The sequence below is a fragment of the Papaver somniferum genome, chromosome 10 (genome assembly GCF_003573695.1).
Source record: "Papaver somniferum cultivar HN1 chromosome 10, ASM357369v1, whole genome shotgun sequence".
In the NCBI taxonomy this organism is placed as follows: domain Eukaryota; kingdom Viridiplantae; phylum Streptophyta; class Magnoliopsida; order Ranunculales; family Papaveraceae; genus Papaver; species Papaver somniferum.
This window is the reverse complement of record NC_039367.1, coordinates 118656098-118679841: the sequence shown is the minus strand read 5'-3', so window position 1 is coordinate 118679841 and position 23744 is coordinate 118656098.

Below are 23744 nucleotides of genomic sequence, written 5' to 3'. Positions count from 1 at the left end.
TTTATTCTGAGAATAATGTTTTAGAATCTACCGATTTAGAAACAATAGTCTTAGACGAAGAAGATGAACTCGTAGAGCTTTTAAATATGAGTGAGGATGCATCACCTGAGTATAACCTAAAAGAAGCAATTGACCATTTTCAGGATTCCGATGATCTAGAAATTGTAGTTAGTCTATCTAGAGACACCCAGAACTCTAAGTTTGGGGGTGATTATCATTCTCCCTATGATTTACCTTTAACTCTTAGAAAGTTCCCTCATGTAGGACTTGACATTTGTGCCTCAACCATCTTACAAGATTATCTCCATACATGTTTTCCCGAACCTAGTAATGTCCAAAAAGAAGCTCAGTTGTTAGAAACCCATCATCTGGTTGATGTGGTTAACCCAGGCTATGATACCAAGATTGACTTTGTTTTCCCACCAAAAACTTTTCTTCCAATTGGGAACATATAATTTTCAGATGTGTCGGTTATTAAGTTTTGAGACTGAACCTAATTACTTTAGGAGAATAGGGTCGTCATATTTTCTTAAGGAAGACCACCTCTTTCATTGTGGTCAGCTGTGTGAGTCAAATCTGATTGACTTAGAGGATCCCCAGTTATTCAGGCTTTTGTTATGCGCTTCTAAGTTTTTACTTGAGTATTTCCAGACTCTTCAGCCTGATCTTCAGAATACCTTTGAGGAAATCCAACCAATGAAATATTTTTATTTAGACCCTTTTATAGAGCCTGAACTTGAACCACAACTAGATGTAGTTGTCTTAAGCAAGGGTATGTTCGGTATCTTCTTGGTCTGTTGCAGTTTCCTCTTCTTGTGGGTAATACTTTTTGATCCAGATGACCCACAGTTATTCCGGCTACTGCTATATGATTCTACGAGGTGAGTAATTCTTCCAATGTCTGGCTGAAGACTTTAAACTTAGCACTTCTTGGGAGGTAACCCATTTTCATGTGACACAATAATATTCTTCCTTATTTCTTTCCTTAACTCTTTTGCTTCAAGTGGTAACAGTTTCTCCTTGTTCATGTTTTTAATTTTATCTTTAGAACATTGAGGACAATGTTAGATTTAAGTTTGGGGGTATGGGAGAAACTTTTTAGTTGCAGTAAAAAAAAACTCCAGAGACTAGAAATTTATGCTTATTAAGGTCGGCACTAACCAATCTAAGTGGATGGGAACATCTTGGTTGTAGGAGTTGAGGAACCAATCTGATTAGATGGAAACATCTAAAGAGTCTATTCATAAAAGCACAGAGCTCAGGTGTTAGAATTAAAAAAAAAAAAACATGGTAGTTTCGCCATATCTCGTTGAATCCTAATACTTCTGTTTTTAATTTTTAAGTGATTTGGTGGGGCACACGATTCAAGTTGTTACCTTTGCTAGGGTGAAATAGGTTGATTGAGATACCAAAAAAAAAGAAAAAAAAATTAAGACCAGACCATCAGACCAATAGGAATAAATTCAATAAAGTTAATTGTACGTTGACCTAGAGTTAGGTTTATCGACCACTGGTCCCCTTGTATATGCCAGTTGTGTTGATATTAGTCAGACCGATATCTCAGTCCATTAGGATAGGTCCATCTTGGCAGAGGCCTTCAGATAGATATGGGAAACACCGTTCACTTTAAACCATCTATCTTTTCTCTTTATCCATCTTCTTAATCTTTCCATGTGATTGGTTGACTCCGGTTATGATGTACAGAAACTATCCGAGTAGAGCTCTTTCATTTTATATGAATTTTAGTATGCTTGAGTGCAAACTCGTGTACAGCAATTGGAATTTCGCATCAGGGTATTTCCTCCTTTAGTCAATAGGTATGCCAACCAAGGAGATTCTTTAGTGCCTTCCAAGGTTCTGCATAGGTAGCTAGGGTTTGGAGTAAAGGTTTTGTGGGTACACCTCTGGTAAACCCTCCCGAGATTAACTCGGTTCTATTTTTTTATAGTTTTGCTCGAGGACTAGCAAATAATAAGTTTGGGGGTATTTGATAGACGCATTTATGTGTCTAATGTGTCCAAAATGTTCCGTATTGTTAGTACTCGATTTCGTACTTATTATGGTGTTTTATGTGTTTGTAGGGGAAATAAACATTCTTGGAAAAATCGGCTCGAAAAGTTACTCAGGGCACCCCCGGAGGACATTTGCTATACGGACCCTCACATTGGATAAGGGGTAACCTAATTACTAAGGGGCACCCCATTCCTAGGCAGCTGCTAATCGCACCCCAGGACTGGATAGGGGCAACCCTTCTTCTTCATTTCAAATTCATTTTTTGGCGGGAAGAAGAGTTTACTCCTGGCAGTTTTCTCGATCGGATTTTGGATGGGTTAGAGGTAGACTAAATCGCTGAAACTTCATGGGTGGACGTGATATAGCCTAAAAGGCTTGGTATGGGCCTTTGGTTCGATCCAATTTGGCTGGATATTCCGCGAGAAAAAAACAGAGAAGCACGAGTTTTGCAGGAGTACATCCACGGGATTTTTATGAGCTGGCATGTGCAGTTAGCGTGTTTGACTCTCTCTAAACATGTTTACATGTTCTTAGCTGCTAGAGGACGCGTGATGGAGATAAAATGGGAAACTATATGAGCTGCAAATTCGTAAAGATATTCCCCGGATATTGTTTTTAATGGGAGAAGATTTGGGAATTAAGGGGAAGATATTTGGTTCCGGCGTATATAAATGAGGAGTTGAGAAGTCAGCAAGGGGGATGGAGAGTTTGGGAGAGGAATAGAGCACCACAGAGTCGAAAAATCAAGCTGCAGAAACTCCATTTCTGCTGCTGCAAAGCTGAAGAACACGAAGAACAGACTTACCAGGACAGTCGTTTTCCAACAGTGACAATGACACTTATCCGTGGGTCGTATAGCTACAGTGGTTGCGACAAACAGTGACAGTCGTAGAATCTACAACGTCAGTAACAATTTATTGTTGTATCTTTAACAATTATAATTGTTACCAAGGCCTTGTTTTATACCTTTTCTCCTTGTAAACACCTTTTTGAGCAATGAAAAATTCCTTTTAGTGTGTTTTCACCATGCGGAGCTAGACCCCATCACTGGGACAACGGAGGAAGCAAATTTTCATGATTGTGGTAAATGAATTAATTCTTTTATTGACTTTTTGCATAGATTTAATTGTTTTATGATTTCTATTAATTATTTGTTATTTTGTTAGATGTCGCATGCTTAGTTCTAAATACTTTAGATGCGTCATGCTTTTAACTTACAAATAATATTTTACGAAATCTATTTTTGGCAAAGAACTAGAGTCACAACTTCTTTTGTTTGAGCTATATTGTCTAGAGTTAATGACTGAACCATAACAATATGAAAAGTAGTGGAATCCCGCGTCTCAGCGTCTCTTCATCTTGTGACAAATTGTGTATATATATTTTTCCTTATTTCTTTATTAAGTCTTAAAACAAATTCTCAACAAATCTGAGTGAACGAATCATCTTACTACAACATCATTGAAAAATACCATCAATTTTTGAGAATATAAGGAAAATAAGATGATATTTAATAAAGACTTAATAAAGAAAATAACAAAAAATATATATACACAATTTGTCACAAGATGAAGAGACGCTGAGACGCGGGATTCCACTACTTTTCATATTTTTATGGTTCAGTCATTAACTCTAGACAATATAGCTCAAACAAAAGAAGTTGTGACTCTAGTTCTTTGCCAAAAATAGATTTCGTAAAATATTATTTGTAAGTTAAAAGCATGACGCATCTAAAGTATTTAGAACTAAGCATGCGACATCTAACAAAATAACAAATAATTAATAGAAATCATAAAACAATTAAATCTATGAAAAAAGTCAATAAAAGAATTAATTCATTTACCACAATCATGAAAAGTTGCTTCCTCCGTTGTCCCAGTGATGGGGTCTAGCTCCGCATGGTGAAAACACACTCAAAGGAATTTTTCATTGCTCAAAAAGGTGTTTACAAGGAGAAAAGGTATAAAACAAGGCCTTGGTAACAGTTATAATTGTTAAAGATACAACAATAAACTGTTACTGACGCCGTAGCTTCTACGACTGTCACTGTTTGTCGCAACCACTGTAGCTATACGACCCACGGATAAGTGTCATTGTCACTGTTGGAAAACGACTGTCCTGGTAAGTCTGTTCTTCGTGTTCTTCAGCTTTGCAGCAGCAGAAATGGAGTTTTTGCAGCTTGATTTTTCGACTCTGTGGTGCTCTATTCCTCTCCCAAACTCTCCATCCCCCTTGATGACTTCTCAACTCCTCATTTATATACGCCAGAACCAAATATCTTCCCCTTAATTCTCAAATATTCTCCCATTAAAAACAATATCCGGGGAATATCTTTACGAATTTGCAGCTCATATAGTTTCCCATTTTATCTCCATCACGCGTCCTCTGGTAGCTAAGAACATGTAAACATGTTTAGAGAGAGTCAAACACGCTAACTGCACACGCCAGCTCATAAAAATCCCGCGGATGTACTCCTGCAAAACTCGTGCTTCTCTGTTTTCTTCTCGCGGAATATCTAGCCAAATTGGATCGAACCAAAGGCGCATACCAAGCCTTTTAGGCTATATCACGTCCACCCCTAGTTAGTAAGTTCGCGAATGATTCACGAATCATTCGCGAATTTTACCTTTTTATTCACGTATGTTTGCAACTCCGAACCCAAGACGCGTATTATGTGGCATTCCCGAATTATTCGCGAATCGTTCACGAACTTTACGTATCCAGAATGATACGTCCGCTTAATTCGCCAGAAATTCTTTAGCTTTTATGTTTTCAAAGGCCCTATTTTTTGGGCTTACTGCCTCCCAAGCATACACGGCCCAATATTAGACGTTGTTGTAAGTTTTATGAAACAAAAATGACATAAGAGATTTGAAGGTGAAGGTGAAGGTGAGAGAGATCTAAACCACTATACCACGTCCTCTTTGATGACTAATGTTGTATATATTATTAATATCATCATATTAAGTTTATTTTTCTTTAAATAACTCACATGTATGCATAAAAATTAGTCTATGACCTTATAAATACTAATTATTTATTATATATATATACCGAATTTTCAGATCCGAACTCACATTTATAAATCGAATTATACACGTACGTATGCCGTTTCGAATTACTGACGAATCACGTTTCGTTGATCGAATTTTCGACCGAATTTGGGTTTTACAAAACCGTATAATACTCGTACGTTTGTCATTCCGTACGTTTGCCGAATCCCGGATTGCTAACTAGGCGTCCACCTATGAAGTTTCAGCGATTTAGTCTACCTCTAAGCCATCCAAAATCCGATCGAGAAAACTGCCAGGAGTGAACTCTTCTTCCCGCCAAAAAATGAATTTGAAATGAAGAAGAAGGGTTGCCCCTATCCAGTCCTGGGGTGCGATTAGCAGCTGCTTAGAAATGGGGTGCCCCTTAGTAATTAGGTTACCCCTTATCCAAAGTGAGGGTCCGTATAGCAAATGTCCTCCGGGAGTGCCCCGAGTAACTTTTCGAGCCGATTTTTCCAAGAATGTTTATTTCCCCTACATACACATAAAACACCATAATAAGTACGAAATCGAGTACTAACAATACGGAACATTGAGGACACATTAGACACATAAATGCGTCTATCAACAAGCAGAAAACACGTGACCTTGCAGAGGGATTCCGTGGAGCAATTGTGTGTTAAAACAACGTTAGCAAGTAGACCTTGATCTAAGAGTCTAACTACTAATATCAACCTAATAAATTCACAAATCTTAATGCATTTAATTAAATTACATCTTGAGTGATATACTACTATATGATTTGGTAAAATAGAATCCGGTAGTCGAGAACTTTTGTATCCGGTGATACAAGGAATTTAGGGGTTAGCACTGATCTAGCTGCTATACCTGTGACTAATAACAAATAGATGAAAAACATAACTTGAATCATTGTTTTGCAACAAAGAAGGATTCCTTGATCTAATTTCTCCTATTGATTTCAACTTATACTTTTGCTTACTTTAATTACTTTCTTTTGCTTTTAAAACCAAAACCCTCCTTTGTGACATTATAAGACAACTAAAATCTCTTGCTCCTCGTGGGAACGAACTTAACTACCACTATATTACTTGTTAATTAAGTGGAAAAATATTCACTAATTTGTTGTGGTTACGACACGCATCAAATTTTGGTGCCGCTGCCGGGGAGCAGCGGAGCATCTTTTGAAAAAGCAGGGGTACAACAACTACACCCAATATTTCGTTCGAAAATCTGTATGGACAAAACTCCAATATAATTCCGAGAGCACCAACTTAAAAGCGATCTCTATCAAGAAATATATCAAAGATCTTTATCTCTATTTTTCAATACAATCAGCAAATCAAACAGATAGAAATCTATGAGCCTGATTGATATGAGAAATAACTTGGACGGTACCAAAGACCAACGCCCAAGTGTCAATCAATTTATATCCAACAAACAAGGTCGGATTTATCAACTGATTGAACTACGCACAACCTGTGATATTTCAATTATATAAACAAATATAATGCGGACTAGAAATAACACAAACACCTGAAATTTTGTTAACGAGGAAACCGCAAATGTAGAAAAACCCCGGGACCTAGTCCAGATTTGAACACCACATTGTATTAAGTCGCTACATACACTAGCCTACTACAAGTTAACTTAGGACTGGAATGTAGTTGAGCACTAACCAAGTCTCACACCGATTAAGGTACAGTCGTGTTCCTTACGCCTCAAGAACCACGCCGGATTCTGTGCACTTGATTCTCTTAGATGATCTCACCCACAACTAAGAGTTGCTACGACCTAAAATCGAAGACTTATAAACAAATTTGTCTTCCACAGATATGTCTATTCTTTATTCGGTTTTTATTCCATCTTTTGGTAAATTGTTTGAGCATAGCTCGGTTGAACCCACCAAGTGTTGGTATGTCAAGTTTGGTTGTCATATTTTAGTGTATCAAAACTCATCTAAGAGTCGCTTGATTATGTACTAGTGACAAATTCGTTTAGGCTAGACTAGAAAGTCTAGGAATGTTGAGACATACAAGTATTACTCAAAGATCTGAAGAACGTGAAGAAGTAACGAACTACAATGACGACATTGTGGATAGGGAAAAACGGGTCGCCGGTTTTTCGGGAAAGTGGAGAGTCGAGCGTGCTGTCGAGACTCCTCAGCCGGGCAAAATATTAATCCTCACACATATGCACCGCTGTAAAGGGGGTGCTTAGATTCGGGAAATCAATCTGTATGACTCCGGCCTAAACCAAGACAATGGCCGTTCCAGAGTCAATTCGGTCACAAAAAGGGAGATTGGTTGATCTATAGGAGGGAAGCTGAGAATTGTGTGGGATCAGTGATGATCGAGGATTGTGGATGTGTTGAAGGTTTCTACAATAATGGTGAACTGATAAGTTCTAATAAGTTCTGATGGATTGATGAATTCATGAGAGTAAGAGATCGAGAAATTCTACGTAGACGAGAGTCTGTCTATTAAATCATGGTTTCAGAGACTTATTTATATTGTCAGAGTCGTGAACACCTTGATCCCTGTAAGTGTGGCGGTTTCTTGAGTTAAAGAATGGGAAACTGGGAGATCGTGGTAAAGTCAGTTCCATGTCGTTTGGAGACTTCTGATCGCGCACCCACTACTTTGCTAACTCCTTCAACCGTTTACACGACTTACGCACATTTTTCTTTGTGGATGAATCCACGTGCCATAGACCGCCAGACCAAAACCCTACGTGATATCCCCCCATTTGTGACGTGATTGATGTCTCACAAGTCGTGGAGTTTGCAGGGCAGACGTGTTTTGATTAGTCAATTGTTGACAATGAGTCTGAGTTTCGTTGAATCGAGCATGAATAATGAATGCTCAGCGATTCACGGGTTGAACATGTAGTTCTCTGAAGGGATGTCAGTATTGTTGATTCACTGATGAATTACTGACGAGCGACTGAGCAAGTATTGCTCAATTCTGCGAATTACTGAACATTGAGGCATTGATGATCAACTGAGCAAGCATTGTTCAATTCACCAAATTAGTGATTTTTGATAGTCTTTCGTGCAACTGAGCAAGTATTGCTCAATTCGACAAATTACTGATGAGTTGTTGAATATTGATCAATATTCGAGCAATTGAGCAAGTATTGCTTGATTCGGCGAATTATTTACTGGTGACGTGATCCAATAAAATATTAATTAAAATATTGGTAGATTACCGAATATTGTATAATTAATTTTTTATGCTGATTGGTGGATCAACATAAATTTATTAGTGTTTGATATTACTCAGAATGATGGTTTCACAGAGCGTTTATTCGAAATCCTAATTTTCGATCAATCCTCCATCAATTGGCGAATTGTTGAAAATTAGTCATGAATGAAAAGGGACCGACCACATAGGATGATGAACGCCCATGTGATGCCCAGTGCTCAAGTGAGCACACACCAGGGTTCTCAGTTTGACAGTTGGTGAAAGAATGATGATTAAACGGTGGTTTCACCATTTACTGAAAATATTCATGGATTCATCATTAGGTGGTAAAACCTAAGTATGAGAGATGGGACCGACCAAGGGGGATGGGACCGGCTCTTGGTGGTCACGGGACCAGTTGTTGGTCATTTAGAGAATCCCCAGTTGGTTGGAGAAAGTTCGGGCCCAGTATGAGCAATTGAGCAAATTAGGTCAGAATTATGAAAACATGTGGGACCGGCTTTGTGCAAGCCCTAGGAATGACTCTGGTCGGTCATGAAGGCGTGCACGTGTTTCCATGGTGTCCATGTCTCCATACTGAGAGTTTCAGTATTTTCTGATGTTTGTTCGAGCAACATCGTGAATTTTCAGAAGAGTTTCATCTTGAATGAGAATTCTCGATTTTTGTTGGAATGAGCATGTATGCTCAATTCATCAATATTTTGAAAATATTAAAATAAAAGTGTTTTAATATTTAAAATTGTCGTGAGAGTCTAGCCAGTCGTGTGACCATCTTGGCTTTTGGTTTTTCGTGATTCGAGCAATATTTGAGAAAATATGAAGAAATCATGAATTTTGCTCAAACCCAGGAGTTTCACGAGTTGAGAAAAATAATAATTATGAAATATTAGGGATTGCAAGGTGTGGGACCGGCCAAGGCTAAGGCATGGCCGGCTGACCATGTTGCCCGGTCCCGCACACCTTTTCCTATTTTATAATATTATTTTTTCGTGAATCTTTGAAGTTATGGAGAATCCATGAGTTTTTGTTGAAACGAAGGAGTTTCGTCAAATTGGGAATAATAATTATAAAAAGCTAAGGATTGTGAGGTGTGGGACCGGCCATGGGCATGGCCGGCCGGCTACGTTGCCCGGTCCTGCACACCTTTCCTTATTTTATAATATTATTTGGTGAATCCACCATGTCATGGAGAATTCACAAGTTTTGCACAAAATAAGGAATTTTGCTAAGATGGAGAAACCTTCATGAGTTTATGAAAATAAAATAAGGAAAAATAATTGAGGAAGCATGGGACCGACCACTGCTAGGGCATGGCCGGCCGGTGGGCCCGGCCCATCGGCGCTTCTCCATTATTTTATTATTATTTTATCTCTCCTATTTTTGTGTAAGATTCCTCATTATTTCATGTTTTTGAACGCTCGTTCGTGCATCCGGGTGCTCAGTCGTGCATGATTGTCGAGTACACTCGCACCATTTTTTGGGGCTTACTCAGTGATAGTCCAGATGCCCGATTGCTGAGTATTTATTAATAATTTATGAAATTCAGTGGAGAATAGTTCATGAAACTGAGTAATAAAAAATGAATAATTGTTCATTATTAATTCATAGAATCAGCTATGGATTCGACTACGAATTCAGAATAATAAAATGAGCATTACCACCCTATGGGATCGTGGATTCGACCATAGAATCGGAGTAATTAAAATTATCCATTACCATTTCATGAGATCAGTGGATTCAATCATGAAATCGGAGTAATGAGATAACACAGTTGTGTTTTATTGCCATTCTATGAGATCAAGCCGTGGATTCGATCATAGAATCGGAGCAATTTTTATTGCCATTCCATGGGATCAGGCCATGGATTCAACCATGGATAGGAGCAATGTTATTGCCATTCCATGGGATCGGGCCGTGGATTCGACCATGGAATAGGAGCAATGATAGATTATTCTGGGAATTCAGTAGTGAATGTCACGGCAGAAGTAATCTATTTCAGAAAAGATATTATCCAGTTAAAGCGTCACATCCATTCTGAATTGCAGCTGCAGGAAATTCTACACTACACTCCTCATATGATTTCATTATTAATCAACTCATTTTTAGGTTTACATTCTTAATTTTATTGATTAATCTTTGAATATTCTTACAAGAAAAGATAAAGAAATCAAGAATGACCTCTGTTCTAGACTCTCTCTCTCCTATTTACTCGTTTCTTACTCAAAAAATATCTCCCCCTCTCTTTACAACTTGAACGACTATTTATAGGGAAATACATAGTGGATGACAGCTAATCTGTCCTTTATTTTCGGGTATGATCTGCGACATTCTCGCAACCTTACAAATATTAATTTCACAAGCTCTCTAATTTTCGCAGGACTATCACATCTTTCTCGTGATCTTAGCTGATGTCATTTATTATATTCTTCCTGAAATTGTTCTGCGACGTTGTTGTATTGTGTTGTTGATAATTTCGCTGAAATATTGTCGTTGCGAGATTCTGATCCTACATCTTGCCTCTTCTCATATCTTTTCTGCGAAGTAGAGAATGATTGAGAAATGCCGCAGCTGTTCTCCTCTTCATATTCTGCATTTATCACACGTATTCTTTCTTCCATCTATTTCTCGACACGTCTTTTGTAACCGTTGCTTTTTAACTTCTTATATCTTTTCGTATTAATCGTGTTTATTTTCTCGAGGAGAAATTACCTCTATATATATTCCTTCTCACTCTCTTTTTCTTTCTTTTTATTTTCTCTGCAACTTCATCGTTCTTCTGCAAATTCCATTATTGCAACTTTTCTTCTTTCTTCTTCAATCTTTTTAAGTTCTTCTTCATCTTCATACTATTTCTTCTGCAGATCTTCATAGTTCGTAATTTTCTTCGAAACAACCTCCCTGCTATTGTTTTCCATGGATTCATCAAGGTTAGTTTTCTTTTTTCTTATTTATGAGTTTTGCTGAAATTGATCTTGTTTATTGCCTTATTTGATGTTTTTTATGTGATTCCCATACTCTTGTTATTTCAGCAAAAGCGCCTCCAACACCTGATTTACAGTTCAGAACCCTAACATTCCCAAATTGCAGCATAAGGTTGTTGCGCATAAAAGAAAGTCTACGAATGAGAAGGTAGTAAGAAACACTATGCTTTTCTAATAACAATATTGTTGCCTCTGTTTCTTATCTGGATTGTAATTCGCAGGGTGATAAAGATGTTAATAAACCTCTCAAAAAATCTCGCCACCTTAAAACTGTTCCAACTTTTGTTCCCTTCCACTTACTCATCTCTTCTAAATCTCCTGCGACATCTTCGCAAGATAAACCTTTATCTCCAATTCGCGAAAAAGCTTCCTCAGACTTCATTTCTTCAGCTGACCTTTCAATGATTGAAACCCCCCTTGTTGATCCTTCTGTGAATGAAACCTCTTCTCTTCCCATTGAGAATGTTTCCCAACCTTCTATCTCTACCAGTTTTCTACCTAAGTCTCTTCCTCTTTCGAAAGAAACCGTGGAAGGGATAGATATTGCCTTCAAAGTTTTATCTGAAGTTCTGGATGATGTTAAGAAGTCTTCTATTGATCCTATCAAGTCTACTGTTTGCGAAATTCTGAGCAAGCATTTGGGTTCTGACAGAGCTGCTTCGCGCTTCGCAGACAGCTTTGGAAAAAGAATGTAATGCTCTTCGTCTCGAAAATCAGAAGCTTCAGAATGTTTTGCTGGATCGCGACAATCTTCGCAAGAAGAATGATGAATTGAGAGGTATGATTTTCTTATCTGTGTCTTTAATTTTCCTTTTTAATGGTTTTATCCTTCCCATATTTATATCCTTGAAATCCCTCTTTCGCATGTTAAGCTTCAAACCAGAAACGAATAATGGAGAGATATCAATTTGAATCTGCTGTTGAAGAAGCCCGTGTTGATAAAGAAATCTTGATGGATCAATATAACCAATTAGATAACCTCTATTCATATTCTCTTGATCATATAAATAATCTTACCAATGAAAATACCCAATTAGTTCAAAGACAAGATTTATTAAGTAATGAAGTATCTCGTCTTTCTTATTCTTTAACCAAAGCTAATTTAGGGATGGAAACCTTATCAGATGATAATAAAATTTTATCTCAAGAGAAGCGAACTTATTTAAACAAGATGGCGATATCTTCGCAACAACTTAGTATTCTTCAAAAAGTATGTGATGACCAAGAGCAATCTCTTCGCTCTTTGAGAAATGAACTTAAAGAAGTAACAGAGTCATCTATCGCTGAAAGAGATACACTCATTCAAGGTAGAATAGCTTTAAGTGTAAAGGCGAATCAGCTTAAAGAACAATATTCCAAATTAGAAGAATTTTATTCTTCTCTTGCGAAGAAAAATGCCTTTCTTATTTCTATAGAGAAAAATCTTCAGTCTCGACTTAAAGGTTTAGTTGGAGATAAATTTGATGACGCAATGGACCATTGGGAGAATAGTTGTATGTCCTTGATTCAACACCTTATTTCGCAAAAGGAAGGTAGTCATAATAGTTTGACTGCCTTAATTATCTTTTATTTGTCATATCTTTCTGAATTCTTCATCTTAATGAAATTTTGTATTCTATCTTTCGCAGAGTCTGAGAAGAATCTTCATTCATCCATTTCTGTTTTGGAGGCTAAATATGCCAAAATTCGCAAAGAAAATGCATTGCTCGTCTCTGCCCTTACTGGTTCTCGCGACCGAGCAGAAAGAAGACTTGATTATCTTTCTTATTTTAAGGATATTCAAGATAGGAATCATCAGAGAGCACTTCTTCGTCAAGTTCATCTCCGGGATGAAGTCCTTGTAAATGACATTTTATTGTCCAAATCTCTTCCTCCTACATCAATTGACCCTTTAGAAGTAGATGATGATGAAGTTCCTCGTCCTGTTGATAGTGATTATGATTACGAAAGCGGTGCAGAGGATAATTTCTTGGAAGATGAAGAAGAGATTCCTTCTAAAGAAGCGTCTGCTGGTGTTAATCAAAATGAAAAAGAAATTTCTCCTGAAGAAGTAATTGCTGGCGATAATCAAGATGCTAGTCAAGGCGAAGATCAAAACCGAAATGAAGGAGAGGCTTGCGAGAATATTGGCGAAGAATTTTTGTTATCTCCTGCTACTGAAATTAATACTGAATCTTGAGCTTCTTATCTATCTTTGTCTTCTTGAACTGTCTTATTTTTATCACTTTTGCGAGTTACATTTTTCAACCAACTTTGGAACCAACTTTTCCTTTTAATATTTTGTTGATGAGAAAGATAATGCTTCTTGTGTATTGATTCCCATACTTGCCTCTTATTATATTTCTTGAAAAAAATAATCTGTTACGAATACTTATAAATATTTTGTTTTATCATGTGGTCTTATTTTGCCTTCCTAATTAAAGGTCTTATTATGCCACCTCTTGTCATTGCGACAAAATCGCAGGACGTCCTTGCACTTTCATGCAAAAACCCATTGATCTTGAATTAACTTTTTCTTTTGTATTATGGCATCTTCAGGAATGTTGCGACAATATGACAGGCCTAAATATTCTTGCGAAAATAAAGCCCCATGACATTGTCGTCTTGCGACGAAATCGCAGGACGTCTTCGCACTTTCATGCGAAAACCCATTGATCTCGTCTTATCCTTTTCTTTTGTATTATTGCCTCTTCAGGATTGTTGCACAAATATGACAAGCCTTAATATCCTTGCGAATAAAAAGCCTCATGACATTTGCGTCTGAAGACACTTATCATCTCCCTAATGGAGGGTGCCGCCCTTATCTCCCCCCTGGTTGCCCCTTCAAGGAGGCGTACTTCTACCATACAAGGTTAGATCCTCCCATCCAGTCTTAACAACAACCAGTTGTTTTCGCAGCCTCTTATCCCTTTTACCTATAGGTATTATGGTTACGAGATTGCACCCTAAGTGGGGTTTTCTTCGGGCCGAGTGCAGTATAAGCCAAGACTTGTCAAGAATGGCAAGGTACGCTTCAAACGTCCCTGGCACTCTTGACTCAACCGTGTACCTCGGCGCCTTGATCAGATCTGCACTCCTTGGGAGAGTCCTTATTACCTTAGTCGCCCAACCCAAGTCATATGCTTAAGCTGAGAATCCAAAGTGCCTCTTCCGGATGGGCTTTATTGACCCCAAATCTCCATGACTTAGGTTCCGGTGGCAGTGTAGACTTTCCCTGAGTCATGCAACAGGTATCCCCTAATATGACGTACTTTAGGTCTTACATTTTCCTCTTGCGAAATTTTATTCGCGAACTAGGGTGTACGCCATAAAGGTTCGCCCCTTTCTTTTATGTCATTGTTCTGTGATTATCTCTGCGAAAATTTCGCACATCATGATCTTGTTTTGATATGAGTAATCTTGCAATTATTCTTTCGGAATCCATAATTTCTCAAAGCTTCTTACGGATAATATATTTTTAAGTACAACCTTTTCCATGGTCTGTCTAATCTATGACCAACATCTCTTCCTTCTGGATCCATTAATCTATAAGCTCCTGTTCCAACTATCTCCTTAATGATGTAAGGTCCATCCCATTTTTTCGCTAATTTTCCACCATTTTCTCGCTGATATATTGGTGTTTCTCGCAGAACTAAATCTCCTTGTTGAAATTCGCTTATTTTGACACGTTTATTATATTCTCGAGCTAATCTTCGCTGATAATTCTCCATATGTTGTAAAGATTTTTCTCTTCTTTCTTTTAATTCATCAAGTTTATTTAAAATCAAGCCCGCACTAAGATTTTTCTCCCAAGCTTCTCTTTTTGTTGTCGGAATAACAACTTCTGTTGGTAACACCGCTTCAACTCCGTATGTTAAACAAAAAGGTGACATTCCAGTAGCTTCTCTTCTAGTTGTATTATAAGCCCATACTGCATTATGTACTTGTTCGAACCATGCTATGTGATGTCCTTCCAATTTCTTCTTTAATATATCTGCAATTGTTTTGTTTGTTGCTTCTACTTTCCCATTAGCTTGTGGATACAAATGAGTAGACTTTCCACATTTTATCTTGAATGCATTAAGTAGCATTTCTATATTCTCTCCTTCAAATTTTTTCCCATTATCAGATACCAACTATGCAGGAATTCCGAATCTACAAATGATATTTTCGAATATGAATGTAAATATATCTTTGTCGCGAATATGCTGTACTTCCTTCACTTCTGTCAATTTTGTGAAATAATCTGTTGCGACTATTAAGTATCTTCTTTGTCCAGATCCTGGTAAAAATGGCCCCACAATATCTAAGCTCCACTTTCCAAAAGGCCACACACTGGTTGAAGATGACAATGGTGCTCCAAGTGCATGTATTTTCTTTCCATACCTCTGACAATCTTCGCAATGTATTGATATTTGTTTTGCATCTTCATGCATGTATGGACAGTAATAACCTTGCATTTTTGCTCTACATTCCAAAGATCTTCCTCCACTATGATTGCCAGCATCCCCACTATGTAACATTTTTAGCACCTTTTCTCCTTCCTCTCGTGTCAAACATCTGAGTGATGGTCCATTAAAGGATTTTCGGTATAGCAACCCATTTCTTAATTCATAATTCGTTGCACGGATTTTTAACTTGTGTGTTTCCAATCTATTTATTGGTGTTTCTCCTTTCGCCAAATATGCATGAAGTTCCATTTTCCAGTCTGCGATATTGTTCATTTGTTGTTCTTCTTCATTGTCTATTATCATCACATCCATGTCTTGTTCTTCTTTATTGATTGATGGTGACAGAAGTGTTTGTATTTTTATGCATCTCGCAGTTGGATCTGTCATCATGCTTGAGATGAAAGCAAAAGCGTCTGCGAGTCTGTTATCCTTTCTTGAAATGTGCCTCCATTTTATTTTTGGGATTTTCGCTGACAATTCTTCAACCAGCTTCTTGTATTTCTTCAAGGATGGTTCATTTGTAGTATACTCTCCCTTTATTTGGCGAATAACTAGCTGCGAATCACTAGTGATCCTGGCATTTTCTAGTTTCATTTCTATTGCGAATTTTAAGGCATGTATCACAGCTTCATATTCCGTTTCATTATTAGTAGATGCGAATTCCAATCTGAATGAAAAAGCCATCTTCACTCCTTCTGGCGAATTTAAAACAATTCCAACTCCATTTCCTTCTCCATTTGATGATCCATCTACCAATATCTCCCATCTATTTGGTTCTGTTAATAAATCTTTTGGATCTCCGTGTTCTTCTTCTATATCCATCATTTCTTCTACCGCTTCATCTTCTTCTAAAGGAAATTCTGCCAAGAAATCTGCAACAACTTGTGATTTTGGTGAAGACAAAATTTCATATTTAATATCAAAGGGGCCTACTTGTGCATTCCATCTCTCCACTCTTCCTGTTTTTTTAGAATTCTTCATCACTGATTCAATTGGTACTTTTGTTAATACCTTTATCTTGTGTGCTTGAAAGTATATGCGGAGCTTAAATAATGCATAAACTAATGCTAAGATTAACTTTTCAATCTTTGAGTAATTCTTCTCAGCAGTATTAAAAGTTTTGCTAATGTAATAAATGGGTTTCTCCACTCTTGCGTCTACTTGCAATAACACAACACTTAATGCATTCGACGTCGTCGCAAGATAGATCAATAATTCTTCTCCTGATTCTGCTTTTTGTAAAATAGTTGTATTCATAAGATGTTCTTTGATCCCTTGAAAAGCTTTTTCACATTCATCATTCCATTTAAATTTCGCACCCTTCTTGAGTATATCGAAAAAATATCTGCATTTGTCTGATGATCGCGAAATGAATCTCCCCAGCGAAGCTAGAAGCCCATTCAACTTCTGTACATATTTTATTGTTGCTGGTGTTGGCATGTCACGAACTGCTTGCACTTTTTATGGATCAACCTGTATTCCTTTCTTTGATACACTGTAGCCTAAAATTTTTCCCGATGCAACTCCAATAGTAAACTTCTCAGGATTCAATTTAATGTTACACTGCCGCATTTGTTCAAAAATCTCCCTCAGGTCTTGTACATGGTCTTTAGCTTCTTTACTCTTTACTAACATGTCATCCACGTACACTTCTAATGTTTTGTGTATCCATTTTGCGAACACCTTCTCTACCATTCTTTGGTATGTCGCTCCCGCATTTCGCAAACCAAATGGCATTTTCGTGTAACAATATAAACCTCTAGGGGCAAAGAAAGCAGTATGTTCTTGATCTTATTCAGCGAGAGGTATTTAGTTATACCCTTTGTACCCATCTAAAGATGATACCCTATCGTTTCCCGCTGCGGATTCCACCATTTGAGGAATATCTGGTAACAGAAAACTATCTTTGGGGCAAGCTTTGTTTAAATCAGTGAAATCTATGCAAATCCTGATTCCTTTGTTTTTCTTTGGGACAATGACCATATTCGCTATCCATTTTTGGTATTTAACTTCTCTTATGATTCCTGCATCAAGCATTTTCTGTAGTTCTTCTTCTATTTGGGAATGGTAAGTTGTTGCAATTTTTCTTATTCTATGTTTAAATGGTCTCACATTTTTTTTAATCTCCAACTTGTGGCATGCAATTGATGGATCTATTCCCGGTATCTCATCCATGCTTCCTGCGAAAAATCTTTATATTCTCGCAACAAGTTAACAATTCTTTCTTCTTCTTCCATATCCATTTTGGTTCCAATTCTCAATATTAGAGGTTCCTCTATAGTCTCAACGTTTGATTTTGCGGCAGTGTAACTGGGTTTAGGTTCTCCCATTGGTGTTGGTTCTTTTATTGTTTTCATAGGTCCTTCTCCTTCTTCCGAAATTTCGCTGGGTATTCCTTTGCCTTCTTTTTCCCTTATCATATATACTCTAAATTCTTCTTCTTTCTTTGCTTCCTTTGCCAACTTTCTGCGGAATTGTTTCTTTTTTTCTTGTCCTTCATAATGCTTTACTTCAATTTGATGACATAATTTCGCATTGTCAACATCTCCTATGATTTCACCTATTCCATTTGGTGTGGGGAATTTAATATATTGATGCAACGTTGATACCACAACTTTTATCGCATGTATCCATGGTCTTCCTAATAACATATTATATGGCGATTCCATATCCACCACGCACAACGTTACATGTGTTTCGATTTTTCCAAGTGGAATTCGTACCACTATCTCTCCTTTAGGTTTGGTTGTGGATTTTCCAAAGCCGTGAACAAAATATGTTGAACTGGACATTTCTTCATCTTTAAATGTCATTCCCCGGAATGCGTGATAAAATATTATATCCACTGAACTTCCTGCATCGATTAAATTTCTGTTCAATATCCATTCTCCTGTGGATTTTGTCGTTGTCTCCTTCTCTTTTCGCGTAATAGGCACTGTGATAACCAATGGAGATGTGTGGTTCAAATTTTCTTTTGGTATTTCTGCCGTCATGAATGTAATTTTTTTATTTTCCCAATCTTTCAAGGGTGATGTCTTTTCTACCGCCATAACTTTCCTTCCTTCAAAATTTCGTTTATGTATTCTTCCTTTGATGTTTTCATGGAATTCATTAACCATCTTTTTTGTTATCATATTACACTCCAATCTTTTGTTATCTTCATTAATTATATTCATCTTTCTTTTAAATGGTTCACTGATTTATTTAATCAATTTCTTGATTTGAATACTCTCAACAACAATCTTCAACTTTCGATCTTCAAGTTCCCTGTTTCTATCGCCAATATGTAGTTGCAGGAAATCCTACACTACACTCCTCATATGATTTCATTATTAATCAACTCATTTTTAGGTTTACATTCTTAATTTTATTGATCAATCTTTGAATATTCTTACAAGAAAAGATAAAGAAATCAAGAATGACCTCTGTTCTAGACTTTCTCTCTCCTATTTACTCGTTTCTTACTCAAAAAAGATCTCCCCCTCTCTTTACAACTTGAACGACTATTTATAGGGAAATACATAGTGGATGACAGCTAATCTGTCCTTTATTTTCGGGTATGATCTGCGACATTCTCGCAACCTTACAAATATTAATTTCGCAAGCTCTCTAATTTTTGCAGGACTATCACATCTTTCTCGTGATCTTAGATGATGTCATTTATTATATTCTTCCTGAAATTGTTCTGCGACGCTGTTGTATTGTGTTGTTGATAATTTCGCTGAAATATTGTCGTTGCGAGATTCTGATCCTACATGAATGATGCACAGTCAGGGAGTCACGACGTTGTTTACGACCTGAAGGCGTTAGTGTTCTCAATCTACGGAGAACCGCCTGAATCTATGCACTCTCTCCATATAATCAGTGAACGGTGAGTGTCACCGACGTCCTGAAGGCGTCCGCCACCCAACTATTCTTCTATGTGGAGGTGGGTCTCTCTCCTGCAGTCAGGGAACAATGAGTATCAACGACGTCCTGAAGGCGTTTAAGTTCTCAATCTACGGAGAACCGCCCAAATACGTTATTCTGCATAGAGTGCACGACGAAATGCCAGGGATCGAACGCTCAGCTAGTAGAGGCTTTTCGAAAACATATTCGTCATGGCTTCGTAAAATATGAATCGTTGCTTGCTTGAAAGTCGTGTCAAAAACATGCCTCATGATTTTACGGTTTGCCCTTTGTTGAAAATCCACCATCTACATTAAGTCCCCTGCTTAGTGAGGAACAGTCATGTTCTGCAGTATGCATTAAATGGTGATTTTCAGTCGACGAGATCATTGGTTGAACTCAGTCTACAAAGGTTGTTTCAGAATCCTCGATTTACCCCAATGGTGTCATGTACGATCAAATGCACAGATGAGGATCCTGATAGTGAGGTGGAGTGTCATTTGAGCGTGGAGAGATGAGGCACTGCTGATTTGGGCCTTCGGAAGTTTAGTTCTGGTCGGTTTAGGATTTGCAGGCCCGAGCCCAAAAAAGGAAACCCATGTTTTATTAGGTTTTGGAAATAAATTTGATATAAAAAGGAAGAAGCCCTAAAAAAGAATTTATTGACCGACCAGCACTCCCTTTTTTCATCACCCTCACGAGTTCAGCAGCAGCTGGAAAAGTTCACATCAGCCCCGCCGACGTCCGATCACCATCCGGCAGAATTCCGGCCGCCACCGGCAGGTAAGTCCGTGCGTTTTTGTTTTTTTTTTTTGATGTAAGTTTTATGATTCATGAGTTGTTCACAAAACCAAAAATCCCATGGTTGCATGCACGTGTAGGATTTATGAAGTATTTTTAGAAAACATACGTATATACCCGTTTGTCCGTTAGTTGAAGGAACGAGCAAAAATCCCTAATATGAAGAGACACATAAAATTTTGAATAGACATGGTCTAGTTGCAGTAGTAAAACTTTTGTTTACTAGGTTTCACGAAAACCCAAGTTTGTTTTTGAAAGTATGAACCTTGCAAATACTTTTGAGAACGTAGGTTTGTTCGTAAAGTAATAAATAATAATCCTTAGAGTTAGAGGAATTTTTGAAAAGGCCTGGAGTTCATGATAAAAATTTGTTTGAGAACTCTCGAAATTTTATTTGGACTTCACAAAAATAGGAAAAACCCTCGTTTCATAGGTGAATGCTCGATTGGGCAAAAAGGTTTTTTTTTTCTATTCACGTGAGTTTATTAACTCACGGAAAATATATTTTTTTTTGTTTAAGTGTGTGACTTATTCATGCTTATTAGATAAAAATTGAGTTTTGAAAACAAACAATTTATGAATTGGTGAATTCACAGTATATGTGTGAATTTGGTGATTTTATAGCGTATGTACACGTAAAAATCAGCAAGTGCTCAAATAGAGGGTTATGTGAATTACTCATAATTTCTCGAAAAGTCAGTGTTGACTCTTTAATAATATGTTTTATGCTCAATTTCGCAGGTTTGAAAGAACGAGCAAGTTTTGGGTTTTACGCTGATATCACTAAGTTCGTGAAATCGTAAATAGGTAAGAGTTGAGGATTACCATTTTTGTAGACGTCAATATGAGCATCATAATTGTCTTGTTGCTTTAATTCCATTGTGTTGATGAAATTCATGTATGGATGTCACAGCAACTTTGCAGAGATGACTCAGTCCCATAGCGTTTCTAAAGATGATGTTTCCTCTAGAGAGGATGTTTCCACAGACGCTTCTTCCAGAGATGATGGTTCCTCCAGAAATAACGATTCTGAGATTTCTAAGGAGAAAGCAGAGAGCCCCAGGACTAAGAACATTCCAACTGCTGAGGAAAAATTCTTTGTGTATCTATATAGACCTGAAAAGTGTCCCTTAGGCTCCTCATTTCGGTTGCTAATAAATCCCAGGAACACTACTCAGAATAAGTTGGTATCTCCTCAAGAAGTAATTCGGTTTTGTTTGCAAGGGAAACACTTTTCGGCTTCTCACGTGGAGTTTAAGCTTTCACGAAAATCTCTAACGCATTTCTCTGGATGGGCAAGACACATGCTGGGTCATGGCCGTGTGAGGACCGTGTTGGATCGTGCTCAGGTGACACGAGTCATTCAAGCTGTTAGAGATTTGATCATCAATCATGATATACCAGGTATGGTAGATTTTCTCGCCCGTTGGTGTGTTCCTACTCACACGTTCATATGCAGATGGGGAGAATTTACAATTACTTTAGAGGATGTAGCTGCTTTGTTGCACCTTCCAATTACTGGTAATTTTCCTGAAGAGCTTTCAGCAGAGGAGAAAGAGATATCTAATGTATTGGAGGCCAAGATGCACAAATTCAATAAGTCACCCATATCCTGCTATGCTCAATGGTTATCGCATTGGTGGCCGAGAGATAGGATTCCTGAAGAACCGGTTGATGGCACTTTAACAATTGCTGCTTTCTTATGTCTGTGGCTCTCCAGGGATATCCTCGAAGATTGTGGACACTTGCTGAAGCCGTTTGTGATTCTCCTTGCCATAAAGATGGCTAAAGGTGAGAAAATTCCCATTGGCAGTCTATTCTTGGGTTCATTGTTCGCCAATTTAGACTCTTTAGTTATAGATTCTAGTATTTCTGACGGCTTCATGAAAGTCGAGACATATGCCAATACCATGTTCCTCCAAGCCTTGATGTGGGAGCATCCTGAGTTATGCACCCATTCCACGTAGTATCCTGCAAGGTCCCAAGGTCGACACTCGTCATGCCTTCCTTGAGAAGAACAATGCCAGGATCATGCGCTGGTCTAGAAAGAAGCCTCAATATAAGATATACATTACTGACGTTTTGGACATTGAATCCGAGTTCAACTTTCGCCCCTGGGTGTCGGTTTCTTCTCTCTTCTCACAACTGATCACTTTTAATACTATTGAAGAGAATATCATGTTGAGTACTGGTGCTGGTCTGAGCGAAGGAGAGAGGTCTTTTATCTTGAGTTGTACTCCTGGTTTCTTGATATCAGTAATGAATGGAGAATTCCAGGTAGAAGAATAAAACATTGATAGAGCAGCTAGACAGACGGGTCTTGATCAGTGTATTCCGGGTCATCGGACAAATAATCCAGAGATTGAGTACCTGAAGGCTCACTTAGACCGCACAAGTGTGGAAGGAAGCGATTATTTGTTTACATGTTCTGACCGAGATACTTTCGTAACCCATGGTTACATAGACTTTTGGCGTCAACAACTTGAGCGTGTGTACCAGTTTGCAATGGATGTTCAGTCCCCAGTTCGAGAATTCCCTTCCTCTGACATGATTTCTGATTGACCCAGACTGAGATACCTTTCCAGTGGCAACAAGAGGAAAACGTCTCCAAGTGCGACACAGGTAAGTCCCCTTTTTTGCGATTTCAGCCAAAGTATGTCAATCACACTTTTAATTGTATTGTTGACCTTGTGATAGGATGGTCGTGCTGTGAGACCTCGAATTGATGTAAACTCTCCAAATCTTCAAGAAAGTCCTCAAGGAGGAGAAGGCAGGAGCAGGGCATCTCATAGGATGATACCGAACAATGTACAATCCCCTACCGCTTCTTTTGTGAGTTGTTAGCGCCTTCTTTGCCATTGTGACTTTCTCGTCCATATAATTAGGATCTTGAAAGAATATTGTCAATTCTTTCCAGAGTTTTGCTCCATTGGTTATTGATAGTCTTCATTTTGCTCCTGGTCGAATAATTCAGGGATCCAGCACTGAAGAAGTCGACGTAAGTATCCTCTTTTCGCGTTAATCATTGTAACATGCTTTTGGACGAATTAGTGATAATTTTTGTTGATGTATTCAAGAGGAAATAATTGCGGACAAGTAGCATATTGATGAAGCACACTCTTCTTTGAGTCATGGAGATATGGAGAGTTCCCGAAATCCCGAACCGAATGAAGATAACGGAGTTGCCAACGGAGATTTCAACGTTGTCGAGCCTTCAAATGGTTTAGAGACTCCCCTAGTAAGTATACATCCTGTGACCTCTTCATAGATATATGATATTGCTGATTTATGAATGAATGAGTGAAAATCCATGTGAATATACGAGTAATTTTGCCGAAATACGTCACCAGAAAATTTCAGACTTCAGTCTTTTAGTAAAAATGTTGTAGAATCCTCGTTTGGAGTCGGATTTTC